The following is a 12,273-nucleotide window of genomic DNA, read 5'->3' on the forward strand; positions in this document are numbered from 1 at the left end:
ATAAGAACCGAGCCACGTCAAATGGATATTACCCAAAACTATTGTATCACTAACCCGTCAACACCAAGGTTGTGAGTTTGGATTGCCCACATGGCAGATGCGCTCCACTCCAATCTTAATTGGCTAGGATTGTTATTTTTCTCAATAGTTCTGTCCGGGCATTCTGGTCTCCTCCATCATTAAAACCTTACGTAAACGAAATCAATCAACTAACAAATGAATTTTAATAATTTTAGGGATTACATATGCATGTTCAGACTTATTATTTCTAACGTACCTTGCCTGTAGAGCTTGCTATTTTTTGTATGATAAAAGGACTGTGATCCGTATATGTCTTCATTTTCTTTTATAAAACTTTATTGGAGTGTTGCTGGCTCTAATTTCCTTATACGTTATATAATTTTATTGATATACACCTAACATTTTACGACTTCGTCCCAAAAAAAGGTGTGTACACTTTTTGTATTGTTTGGTATCTAAAATAACATTAAGTACATGTTGTTTTACAAACAATAAAAAAACAATTAGAGGAAATACATAATTAATTACCGCCACAAATGACAGCATATTAATACCTATTATGACATGGAACAATATTTCGACGGAATATTGAATCGTGTAATATAGTTGTCACGTTCAGTATTTTAGGATATTTTGTAGTTTTTTTTGGCAAAATCCTTATGTCTCCATTAATTTTATTGATATGCACCTACTAGACTGGAAACACGAAATCTTTTAACCAGCAGTAAATTATTTTCCACAGTGTTTACTTGTTTACGTGAAAGGTATGTACGTACATTTAGGAAAAGTGCATTAATTTGTTTCATTGGTTAATTTAAAGCTTTCAATTTTAAGCACATATTTTATTCATTTTATATTTGATTGTATTTAGTTTTCTTATATTTTCATTATTTCTCGTATAGTGACTACTTATACTACAAACTTATATAAACAAGCCATTGCTAGTTATGATTCTGTTCATGTACTTATCTATGAACAGAAGACTACCCCTGGTTATGTTTTCAAAAGACACAAAATAAAGAAGACATACAGCTAGTTAAGTAATTGACTATTTGCCATTCCTTAGGTGCCTATGTACTCGTAGCAAGAATGCATTATACCTTAGTATGTATTTCCTTTATTAAATAGAATAAAATGAACATTCTAATGAAATTATTTAAAAAAAAAACGTTTAGTTTCAAAACCTATTTACTTTATATGAACTTTTTGCTTGAAACACATATTTTACTGTTCAAAGTCTATTTACCAATTAATAGTTTCAAAAACAATTAACCGGTTATATAATATTCTTATTAAGTGAAACACTAGTAGCAGACATTTCTCCGTTCTTCTATATTGTTTCAATTTTCTCGTTTTAGTAGAATTTTACTAGTATTAATTAGGTCAGTGAAGAATAAGGGTTCACGAATTTTTTTAACATCGTCTAGACTTAAAATTTGAATATGATGGTCCAAAATGTTTCATTAAGAACGAAAGTAAGAGAGATATAGTAAAGAGAATCATCATACATTGTCTGGAAATATACACCAATGTATTTCTGTATATTAAAACAGTTATTTACTGGCTTTTTAGACGATAGCAAGTTTATTGCCCTCTCGTTAGCAAATATTACTCTCCGCCTCGCGTTGCGAAATGGGTTGAGTCTTGAGGGATAATAAACTTGCTACTTATCGAATAAGTATATACAATTAGTATCACGATTCACATACTATTTGCTTCATCTTATAAGTAATTACACATTAAAATTATCACACAGTTGTAAATTATAAGCTAAGGCTGGTATCTTTGATGAGTTTTTTACCAGCACTTTTTCACATCAACATAGTTATCATCTATAATTTACCACTCCTTAATTAGCTCACTTCTTATTATACAGAATTTTAATAATTATTGCTATGGAAAGTTGCTAAACTATAGCCCATGATGAAACATTGATCATTTGGGGCAAATATCTTGAAGTTGATGTTTTGTCACAAAGCTGGAGCGTATCATGAGTCCAAAACATTGGTCGCAGATTAGATGTTTACATCCATTTTAGCACATGTTAGATTGCTGGTTGTAAAGGTTACCCAATTGAAAGATACATTCTATGGAATTTAGTAACGATGACAATAAGAATATACATGCCCTCATTGCAAAATTATATGGATAAAGAGATGGCAAAGTCTGTAAAAAATGAAAGGACATCGTAACAAATAAAGGCAACAGTAGTATACCGCTGTTCAAACTCATAAATCCATGGACAAAAAACAAAATCGGGGTAACAAACTAAAACTGAGGGAAACGCATTAATATAAGAGGAGAACAACGACACAACACTACAATGTAACTAACACACACAGAAACGGACCAAGCATCAGACAAAAAACAAGCCTTATCTGTACATTTAAAATGTAGACCAAATAATAAGGCAAACTTACGTGCATATATGGTATCCTTTATGTTAATTTCTAGAGCACTTACATATATGCGACAAAACAAGTTCCCGGTTCATTCAGAGAAAACACTTATCGATATTTCACAACTCTAAAACGGGTCAGTAACAAACCATATTACTTATAATAGGGGTCGATGAAGATCTAAAATTTACGAGAAATTACCCGTATTATTGCCATTTCCTCTTTTTTACTTTCCATTTCTGTGTTCTATGTCGCGGATAATTTTCCTTTTATGAATATCGTAAATGAGCATTGTTGGTTGTTGCTTGCAAGGAATGTATTGAACCAATGTTGCCTATCGGTAAAGTCCTATTTCCTACTTTTACGGACAACAGAAAGGCAACAGTAGTATACTGCTGTTCGAAATTCATAAATCGATAGAGAAAAAAATAAAATCCGAGTTGCAAACTGAAACTGAGGGAAACCCATCAAATATAAGATAACTACGACACAGCAGAAACACAACAATAAAATGTAACACAAACATAAGCGAATTATAATATAACAGTGGTCATTTCCCTGACTTGGTACAGGCATTGTAAGATAAAAATGATGGGTTGAACCTGGTTTGTGGCATGCCAAACCTCCCGCTTATATGGCAATGTTAATTACAACATTGAAATGACAAAACTACATGACAGGACATGAACGTTGTCGAATGGGTGTTTAAACGCATATGATCCGTTGCCACAACCCTGTGCTTTCCTCGATGTGACATCATTAAATGTGACTGCAATAATTCGTAATTGGCAAGAGACGCATGCACAACAGGTGCTTCTAATTGAATAGGATCCAAAAGCTGTTTCCCAATATCTGATTTTTCCCAATTATCAGGTGTAATCTTTCATGTTAAACCATGTAACAATCAACAATCAATTACTCGTGTTATAACATAATTATAATAATGGGTCATTAGTCGTATATATTCAAATTTTTTTGTATAATATATTGATTTTTCCCATATTAGTTCCTTATCGACTAATACGCAAACCTAACATTCGTTGAAAGGACAAACGATTTAAGAGGTGCAGCTATATGTTTGTGAAACCACCAGTTTTTATTATATTTTGTCCTTAGTAACACGTCTACTTTAATATTGAAACGTAGCTGACAGATGTTTAGTTTTATAAAATAGAAATACGTTTTAGTTTCTCCTTAATATGACGTGATCTTTATCAAAACATATTATTCCTGTATCTATTACAACACCAATAGTGAAACGAAAACAACATCGGAAGTTAATTAGTACTTTTACAAGCTTTAATATTGTTTTCCCATGTGTTTAACATGATATTCTGTATATCATACTCTATACCGAGGGTATCACCAGCCCTGTGGTCAGCCCTTGACATTGACATGAATAATCATTGATACGATCATAATTGTGAATTAACTGTTTACAAAACTTTACATATTTGAAATACAAAGGATTTTCTATCTCAGGTCATATTTGTTATACTCATCGGATTTTGTCAAATGTCTAACGTCTTTTCCGTTATATTCGTTTGTTATTGTTAAGAAAATTAATCACTCTCTTCATTTATTAGATTTTAGTTTGGTTCCACGAAATCTGTACGATATATTTGCTTTACAGTTTGATTCAGAAGAAACACCGACATAGTTAGATAATATAATTAATTATCTAATTAATACCACATATTTTTGGGAAATACTTTTAGAAATTCAAATGGGACCTCACTTTATGTGGGTCTTTTTTTATAGAATTTCAAATGTGACGTTGACATGGTTGAGGCTTTGGCTAACTCGGCTGTGTATTTTATCAGCTGGATTAAGTTGTAATGTATTCGTTTTTATTCTGTAGTTAGTTACCACTTCGGTTTTACTATGTATATCTATCATATAGTCATTTTATAAAATTTGCTGTTTGCAAAAGTATAAATTATTCTAAATAATAAGGATTTTCTTATCCCAGGCAGAAACCCTAGCCGTATTGGACACTTTTAGGAAATTTTGGTCCTCAATGCTTTTCAACTTTGTACTTGTTTTGGCTTTCGAGTTTTTTATCCTTTGAGCGTCACTAGTCAGTCTTGTGTGGACGCAACGCACGTCTGGCGTACTAGAATTAAAACCTGGCACCTTTTGGTAGCTATTATTCGTGTGTTTGTCTGTCATATATGTTCTTCCTTTTATTTGTATTGTAGTCCTGTTATTTAATGTTGTCATTTTAATGTTACATTTAACATTGCCATAAAAGCGGGAGGTTTTGCTGGACACAAAACCAGGTTCAACCCGCCAATTATTTTCTTCAAATGTCCTGTCAGGAAAATGGTCATTGTTATATTATAGATTGTTTCTGTGTGTGTTTCATTTTAATGTTGTGTTTCTATTGTTTCGTTGTTCTCCTCTGATATTCGATGCGTTTCCTCAGTTTTAGTTTGTTACCCGGATTTGTTTTTTTCTCAATCTATTTATGAGTTTCGAACAGCGGTATACTACTGTTGCCTTTATTTAGGAATAGATTACCTAAGCTGTATTTGTCAGAACTTTTCGGATTTTTTGGTTCCAAATGTTCTTCAAATTCGTACTTAAAAGGGGACGAAAGATATCAGAAGGACAGTCAAACTCATAAATCGAAAATAAACTGACAACGCCATGGCTAAAAATGAAAAGGACAAACAGACAAGCAATAGTACAAATGACACAACATGGAATACTAGAAAAGTTTAAAAAACCCACCAAAAACTAGGGGTGACCTTAGGTGCTCCGGAAGGGTAAGCAAATCCTGCTCCACATGTGGCTCCCGTCGTGTTGCTTATGAGATAACAAATCCGGTAAATCGTTTAACTCTGTAGGTCACATTCATGAAAGGGAAGCGGATTATAGTTACGACGTAATGAACATATCCGATATATTTTGTGAAACAGTTATTCCATAACGGTCAACCAACTCGTGATGGCGTCCGTAAAATTTACGAAGAGATGATTTTTACTTCACCCTTTAGAACTCTTGGTTCAATAGCTTCCTTGTGAGCAACAACCCTCTATCTAGAAAATCATGATAGGAAATGCAAGCATGGGCCTTTTTGTCTTTTTTTATTCGGGCGTAACTAATGTAGACGAAACGCGCGTCTGGCACAAATACAAAATTTCAATCCTGGTATCTATGATGAGTTTATTTATAGTCATGAAACATCCCGGAAAACATTAAGAAAAGTAAAATAAAAAACAAATCCGACTTCCTAGGAAAATAAAACAAAAAATAATTATGAAATCAAGTTGCTAAGTATAATTAATTTGAATGCAAATCTACAGGACTTGAAAAAAAAATCTTTATTACTGTTGTAAAATAATAATATATTTGTTATAAACACAGGTAAGCATCGACTAATATAAAAATAATCATCAAGGAAAAACACATATACGACATACATATTTGAAAATATCTCTACAGTCACAACCATGTCAGAATTCAGTTATATATTCAATTATAAAAAGTCATGGGAATTATAGCATATTCAAGATTTTTATTATACATGTACGATGTTTCGCTGTTTTTTGGGATAAATATTAGGGTGAACAGACTATGTTTGTTTTTTCAGCACACAAGATAAGAGTATCGGTGTGTTATAATTGACATGCTTGATTTATTTTATTAGAGCATAACGTATTCCGTTTGTTGCTGGAAAATAGGTTCAATATATTACATTTACTAAATTACAGCAAAATCATTAACAATTGAATATTGTTTTTCATCTAAGTACTTGGTATGAATAAAAGAGTATAACAAAATTACCGAACATCAAGGTAAATTACCGAACGTCAAGGTAAATTACTGAACGTCAAGGTAAATTACCGAACGTCAAGGTAAATTACCGAACGTCAAGGTAAATTTTAAAAAAAAAAGGAGGAAGTCAATAAAACTGACAAGGGGTTGAAGTCATAAAACTTTGCTCAGTGCTCGGAGCACAAAAATCATGCTCGAAACATGAAATCCAGTATTTTGATAGGTTGATTCTTGAGTCTGAGTACAAAAATCGTGCTAGAAAGTTTTATGACCGTGAGGCCTGGTCTCACGTTTAACTTTATCAACCAACGGAACAAATTAAAACAACTGTCGTACTCCTGACTCGGTACAGGCACCCCCCCCCCCCCAAAAAAAAAATGGTGGGTTAAACATATACATATAGCTATCAAAGAATCCCAAAAAATTTCTATTGGGGGAATTTTGCATTAAAAAGTATGATACACAAAACATTTGTACACTGTCAATTATTTTGCAACTATATCTCTATAAGTTCAAGTCAGGTTTTGTCTTGAAAAGTCGGCAAATTTCTCTTCTTTAGCTTTGTAGTGGGTATTAAGCAATTATCCGCGAATCCATTATTCATATCAAGCTTTTAATTTATTACTTTAGTATGATATTTAATGCATTTAACAAATTTTCATAGGACAGACATTAACGCCTAATTATCTATTAGAAATTTACGATGAAATTGATTTATATATACCATTCATATGGAACTTATATAATGAAATATTTTTTTTATAATTAAGAATATACGGAACTTAATTGCATCGTGATATGTAAAAGAGGGACGAAAGACACCAAAGGGACAGTCAAACTCATAAATCTAAAACAAACTGACAACGCCATGGCTAAAAATGAAAAAGACAAACAAACAACAGCACACACGACACAACATAGAAAACTAAAGAATAAACAACACGAACCCCACCAAAAAACTAGGGGTAATCTCAGGTGCTCCGGAAGGGTAAGCAGATCCTGCTCCACATGCGACACCCGTCGTGTTGCTTATGTGATAACAAATCCTGTAAATAGTCTTATTCGGTAGGTCACATTCAGGAAAGGGAAGGGGATAGTAGTTACGACGTAAGGAACATATCCGATATCATTTGTGATACGGTTATTCCATAACGGTCAACCAACTCGTGATGGCGTCCGTAAGTTGACTCTTCAGCTGGATATGTCGGCCTCAAAAGTTATTGAAAAAGCATACACTCAATAATTATGAAAGGTACCTGGATTAAAATCGATATAAGTTCAAAAGCTTCATAAAATTCTAAAGTGCCTAATCATAATGACACAATGCGTCTTAAATTCATTCTGCCAGACGAAGCCGGAAGACTGTTTATGAAGTCCAGATATTTTATTTACGACTTAAATGTTGCTATATGTATTTTGTAGGGGAAGGAAAAGCGTTGATCGAATCAAGTTTTGTATGAAGCTGGTACCTCTTTTCGTGCTAAAAATTGCATATGATTAACTTTTTAAAAACCCTAAAAGATACAGAAAGATATATTCAATTTTATTCATTACATCTTGATGCCACATTTATTAAATTACAAGTTATAACATTTTTTCCGCATTGTTGTGATGTTATCATAGAAACCGCATGTTGTCATGAATTTTGCAGTTTATCATCAATAAAAATATTACGACACACACTTCCACTGAAAATACATGATGTTTACTCAAAAACTAGTTGCAATTGTGTCATACATATGCAGGACTAGAATCAAATATTAATGATTTGGTGGTTTTTTGATATGTATCGACAAGTATTTTGTGGACGCTTCAAATTGATAAAGTGTTATTTTCATTGATATGGTTATATTTATAAATTTACTGTTTACAAAAAATGAAGTTTTTGAAATACTAAGGCTTTTCTACCTCAGGCATAGATTACCTTAGCTGTATTTCACTAAGTGCACATTTATAATTCTATTCCCAGGGAAACATTAGAGTTAAACTAAAAATTATATATTTAGTTTCAACATACTATTTTTCATCACATTTCTTGTTTTGTTTGTGTTTTTAAGATGGCATCCTGTAAACCACTTGTAGTTTTGATAATAGCTTCTATACTGGTGTGTGTCCATACACAGACAGCAGCAATGCGAGTATTTCCGAAAAGATCCAATGGCAGCTTCGGTAAGTAAAAGAACGAATCACTTCGTAATTTGTATGCACATATAACCTCATGTTTAGCCTGTTATGTCTAAAATTTTGTTAACCAATTGATTTTACAATTTGAGTAAATACAAAAAATATGACGGTAGTATACAACTTAGACATCTTAAAAAGAATGATTTAATACAATTGGTGATAAACAGTCAAACATGAACACATATAGCGATGGTAAAGTGAATTTAGTAGAGTCGGGCAATATATGTACAAATTAACCGGGAAACATGAGCTCTGTAGAACTCTTAGCCGACTAGGTATGTTAAAAAAAATATTAAGCAGATTTTTCAGAATACACACCAAGTATATAAATAAAACACATGAATGATATAATAAATAAGCAACATGCATAAATAAAAAAAGGAACCAAGGAATCAGACACATAATTAGCGATGACCAAACAAACAGATACACAATTAGCGATGAACACATAAACAGATACACAATAAGCGATGAACAAACAAACAGATACACAATTAACAATAAACAAACATACAGATACACAATTAACAATAAACAAACATACAGATACACAATCAACAATAAACAAACATACAGATACACAATAAGCGATGAACAAACAAACAGATACACAATTAACAATAAACAAACATACAGATACACAATAAGCGATGAACAAACAAACAGATACACAATTAACAATAAACAAACATACAGATACACAATCAGCGATGAACAAACAAACAGATACACAATTAACAATGAAAAAACATACAGATACACAATAAACAATAAACAAAGATACAGGTACACAATAAGCGATGAACAAACATACAGATACACAATTAACAATGAACAAACATACAGATACACAATAAGCAATGAACAAACAAACAGATACGCAATTAACAATGAACAAACATACAGATACACAATAAGCGATGAACAAACATACAGATACACAATTAACAATGAACAAACAAACAGATACACAATAAACAATAAACAAAGATACAGGTACACAATAAGCAATGAACAAACATACGGATACATAATTAACAATAAACAAACAAACAGATACACAATTAACAATAAACAAACAAACAGATACACAATTAACAATCAACAAACATACAGATACACAATTAACAATAAACAAATAAACAGATACATAATTAACAATAAACAAACATACAGATACACAATTAACAATAAACAAACAAACAGATACACAATTAACAATGAACAAACATACAGATACACAATAAACAATACACAAACATACAGATACACAATTAACAATGAACAAACATACAGATACACAATTAGCCGATGAACACATAAACAGATACAAAGGAGTAGGTTCAGTAAGACCCCTTTTTGGCCCCAAAATATAGCAGTTTTACAAAATTGTTAAAATGTAAACCTTAAGTTATTTATTGGACAGTAGAATGCTTCTGCTACATAAATATGGGCTGTTTTTGACAATACAATGCACATATATACGGTACTAGCACCATTAAGTCATGCTAAATTACTAAAATCCTCATAATTCTAGCATTTTAGTTAAATTATAGACGGTTTTCGTGTAAAACGAAAGTGGCCGCATTCGTGTTCATCCTTAATATTGAAATGTAAGTTGTATTTTATGATAATACATAACATATATAAAGATTGAGGATGAACACGGATGCGGTCACTTTCATTTTTACCAAAAACCATCTGAAAAGTGACATTTTTTGGCATATTAGGTAGATTTTTCATATTTGAGCTTGAATCGGATCGTTTTTAATGACTAAATCTGTTAAAATCTTTCACATAAACTAATTAATTCAAATAAAATAGACACTTAAGTGTTTAAAAAGTGGTCAAACTCTTTCGTCACATGAACCTGAAATTTGAGGCCAAAATCGGTCCTTACCGGACCTACTCCTTTAATGATGATCAAGTAAATAAATACAAAACAGATACAAATTTAATGATGATCAAGTAAATAAATACATAAAATTAGCGTCGAACAACTAAAGAAAGGAAACAAGTATTAGCTATCAACTAGCAAACGTTTGTATAATTCGCGATGAAGATGGAAACATAAAAAAAAATTAACAATGAGGAAGCTATAAAAATCACAAAATCAATTTTCAACAATTGAAAGGAATGCATCTTTTGTGCTGTCCTTTAGAGTATATAATTGGAAATTGTTGGTGTAAATTTTAACCATTCGATGAATTATTTTCTTCAAGCCATATGTACTGATTTGTCTAAATGTTGTTTGACTATACATGTACTATAAAATATAAAAATGCTTTATTTATTTAAACTTTTACATTATAATAATTCCAGGCCGACCAGTGCAAAAACAGCAGGTGAACCCGTTTATGAGATTAATGATGATGCAGTTTCTGCTGAATGGAGAATTCGAAATGTCGGATATGATGAAAATGATGATGTTGTCACGAGGTTTTCGAGGATAACATTTGAATGTTAATTGTTTATATTGCATTTAATCCAAAACATTATTAGTGCCTCATTCCTTGTTAATTAATATTATAAAATTGTTGTTATTTATTATCCATTTAATCATCAGTAAAAATTCTTCTTGCAACATGAATTTAATACTATTATATTAAAAAATGTGGATGTATATCTATAAAAATAAAATTCAGGTTATGTATATGGAATTTTCTTGTTACTGAGTTATTAGTGTTATTTTCCTTGATACCTTTCGGAGCTTGCCATTTCACGAATATACACAGATAGTTGATTTAAATTGTAACGTAGTGTTACACAATGCCTTGTTCTTAGTTTATACAGTCAGACCGCATCTTTTGGTGTGTATCGCTACTAAAGTTAGAAAATATTTAATTTCATTATGATAAACTTTACAAAGTACGCAAAGAGCCAAAAGATGCACTCAAAATACAACGTTCAACAAAAATTTAAACTGTACAGCTAAAACGGACAAAAGAACACTTCAATTGCTCAGGCTTCAATTTTCTATGTTGTATTTTGTATACTGTTTTTGTCTTGTCGTCGCGTTTTTTTTTCTTTTATCATGGCATTGTCAGTTTGTATTCGACTTATTAATCCTAATATCCTTTTGTTATGCTTCGCCTCTTTTTCAGAGACAACTGGCAAAAAATAAAGGCAACAGTAGTATACCGCTGTTCAAACTCATAAATCCATGGACAAAAAACAAAATCGGGGTAACAAACTAAAACTGACGGAAACGCATAAATATAAGAGGAGAACAACGACACAACACTACAATGTAACTAACACACACAGAAACGGACCAAGCATCAGACAAAATCCCACGAGAATAACAAATATAACTTCAAAACCAAATACATGAATTTGGGATAGACAAGTACCGTGACACGTCTTATCGCAATGTCAATTTACACTCAAAAATAAGAGAAAACAAACGACGCAACGTTAAATCGTAACACACACAGAAACGGATACAGATACAGTTATCAAAACGTTTTTATCCGCATGACATCTATAGTAAAAATGAATTTAACTTTTAATAATTGCAGTTATGTCTTCTGGTTTCACTAGTGTCATATCTTTCTTTATTGTTTGGGAACTAAAAACTGGGTTATGATGTACATGACATATTCATTAAACTACGTAAATTCTAGAATCATAGACCACTAGCAAAAGAAATGAATTGACCCGCATATCGATTAATGAAAGACGTTTTTTTCGTTATTAGGGGGTTGTTTTCGGTTAATTTTCCAATATATAAAAAAAAAACAATTCATGCAAACATACATCTTCAATTAAATAGAACAGGACATTATATTAAGTCAAACTAACAAATTAATATATGATTATCTATTGTTGAAGACTATATACTGCCTTCTCTATATATAACGGAATTTGATGACACTGTCGTACA

At 31.7% G+C, this 12,273-nt stretch overlaps 1 long non-coding RNA gene across 1 annotated transcript; it reads left to right on the forward strand.

The window, feature by feature from the left end:
- Positions 1-645: 645 nt before the first annotated feature.
- On the forward strand, positions 646-10,962 carry LOC143057587 (uncharacterized). Its single transcript, XR_012972744.1, has 3 exons — positions 646-785; positions 8,261-8,372; positions 10,710-10,962. It is a non-coding gene; the product is annotated as an uncharacterized LOC143057587 (long non-coding RNA).
- Positions 10,963-12,273: the final 1,311 nt, after the last annotated feature.

Source organism: Mytilus galloprovincialis, chromosome 13, assembly GCF_965363235.1.
Source record: "Mytilus galloprovincialis chromosome 13, xbMytGall1.hap1.1, whole genome shotgun sequence".
NCBI classification, from domain to species: domain Eukaryota; kingdom Metazoa; phylum Mollusca; class Bivalvia; order Mytilida; family Mytilidae; genus Mytilus; species Mytilus galloprovincialis.